Genomic DNA, 2,329 nt, shown 5'->3' on the forward strand with positions numbered 1-2,329 from the left:
GCGAGGCCCAACAGAGCCCTCCCTCTGAACCCACACTTTCTAAGCGACGGACGGGGCTGCGTGCGTGTCCAAGCGCCGAGCGGGCGTGGGTGTGTCCAGGGCGAGGCGGGAGCAACTGCCACTCGCGGCCGTGACATTTCGCGGCGCCGGAGCGAGAGGGCACGATTGTGACAGGTAGTGGGGGAGGGGGGCAGGCCAAGGAAGAGAGAGTGCGAGGAAGAGAGGGAGGAACGAGGAAAGGAGAAAGGAACAGCGAGAGAGGACCGCAAAGGACATAGGCGCAGCCAAGGATTCCGCCTTGAACCCGCCCCGCCCCCTCCCTCCCGTCCACCCCGAGACACCCTCCTCCCTAGTGACCTCAATCGCTCACGTCCGCGGCTGTCCCCCCCCTCCCCCCGACCGATCTTCCCACAGGTGTTTCTCGGCCGCAACATCTGTTCTCGAGCGCCGCTGCCGCGACACAATCGCTCGCCGAAGACGCATCGCCCCCGGCCGCAGCCGCCTTTCTACTTGCTTCCAGGCAGAGAGCCTCGCGCTGCGTGTCAGCGCCAGCGTCGTACGGCTTCGAGAGCGGGACATCTGTAATCCGCCGAAGCGCCAAGACGCCGGGCATATCTACTGCCCGCACGAGGGAACACCAACCACGCCCCGGCATTACCACTCTACCTCATCTTTAATCTACCCATCTACTAGCCTGCACACATCTGCCCCCCGCGTGTCTGCCCCCCCTGTGACCGCTGCACGTCTCGTGCCTCCTTCCGCCGCGCCGTCACCACATCGCGCGTCCGTACGGCCGGACGGCGTGTCAGCCCCTCCTCCTCTGCGCTTGGCGGAGCGAAGGGCGAGCCGTCAGCGGGCCTCCGTCCCCTGCCCCTCGAGCGCTGGCCTCCTCGCCAGGGCCAAAACGCAGCCTCGACGCCGTCCTTCCCTCCCCCTCTCACCCTCGAGCGCCGCCTCGACGTCCGTTCTCGACGTCCGTCCTCCCTACGGCCAAGTCTTTCGCTTCCGCCGCCGCCAACATGTGAGCAACGTGTTCGGTGAGCACGCCAGGAATGCGCCCGAGAGCGCGCCCGTGCGGAGAATACGTGCAGGCACCAACCGCCTTTCGCCTCGCCTTGCCTTCGCCATCACCATCGTCGCCGCATCCCGTCTGCTGCTCCTCGTTCCCTCGCTGCACTGCCCGTGTCTCCCGCCTTCAGAGCTCTGTGCCCCTGTCGGCACTCGCGACTCTGCCCCGGGACGGATCTCCAATGCCCTCTTGCCACCAGCACTCGTTCTCACTTCGCACTCGGCGCACATCACGCCCTCTCCCAGCCAACATTGCTCTCGGGTGCACCGATGCCCTCCCCGCTTCGCACAGTGACTTCGAGTGCTATTCAAACTAAGCAGAAAAAAAACTGCACATATTCACACCACGAATCCCCAGTCCGTGTCTCGTTTTTTCCTTACACTCACTATCTGCGCCTCACACATAAGGCCTGCTTCCCAAGGAGCACCATATCGGCACCACTACTTCACCACGGTGAGCACGCGGCCTGCGTCCGTTTTGCACGACGGTTAAGGCAGTCAAAATAGGAGGACTTTACACCCACCTTCTCTGCTGAGAGCTCCCCGCTAGTGGACACTGGCTCTTCCTGCTCCTTCTGTGCGCCACCTATTCGCACGGATAATCCGTTAGCACTTCGAGGGATCGCGTGACACTCAACTCCCTCTCTCCCTGGTAAACTAAAAGCCAAATTGCAACACCAAAGGAAGATAGCACCAACTGCGCTCACAGCGGGAAAACGTGCTCTCCCTTTCACCGCTCAACATCAACTGATTCTAGCGAGACGGAGCCATGTTGGCAGCACTTGGCGCGATCGAGAGGGAGCCGTGAGTTGCCGGCGTCGGATTTAACTGCCACAAATTACGGAGCAATTACAAGCTCCCCGATTGGACTGCAGATACTTAGGTCGTGTTCAGGCACCCACAACAAATCATCTAGCAAAGTCTTATAGACACATCACCCTAAACGGAAGCCAAAGCTGGCCGAATCAAGACAAGTCCTCTAGCTCTCGACGAGGATGCTGCCGTAGGCCTGTGATTAGCCAGCACGCCATTTCCATTCTACACGGGCAGAGAATCTCCGCATGAGAACGTGAAAGTGGAGAAGTAAAAATGGAAGAGAAGAAGAAAAGGAAACCCAAAGCCTTCCTCAAAGGAATGAAAAGCCAAGTGCAGCCAATGTGACCAGCACCAGCGCCCCCGTCGGAAATCAGCAACTAATCTCCGCACTGGCACCCACACCCGCCCTCACTGCCCAGGCGTGCCAACATCGACACAAAACTCG

At 60.6% G+C, this 2,329-nt stretch overlaps 1 protein-coding gene across 7 annotated transcripts in view; it reads right to left on the reverse strand.

Moving 5' to 3' along the window:
* The window catches only part of LOC119591560 (protein kinase C and casein kinase substrate in neurons protein 1-like), a 62,778-nt gene that overhangs the window by 48,940 nt on the left and 11,509 nt on the right, over nt 1-2,329 (reverse strand). For 4 of the 7 annotated variants that reach the window (XM_037940321.1, XM_037940323.1, XM_037940322.1 and 1 more), the window contains exon 1: nt 1,593-1,828. The exons of 2 other annotated variants lie outside the window; for them this stretch is intronic. The gene's annotated coding sequence lies outside the window, so the exon portion shown is untranslated. Of the gene's footprint in view, nt 1-1,592; nt 1,830-2,329 lie in introns of those variants that run through there. One more of the 7 variants, XM_037940320.1, reaches the window with a different exon arrangement.

The sequence above is a fragment of the Penaeus monodon genome, chromosome 28, assembly GCF_015228065.2.
Source record: "Penaeus monodon isolate SGIC_2016 chromosome 28, NSTDA_Pmon_1, whole genome shotgun sequence".
Taxonomy (NCBI): Eukaryota; Metazoa; Arthropoda; class Malacostraca; order Decapoda; family Penaeidae; genus Penaeus; species Penaeus monodon.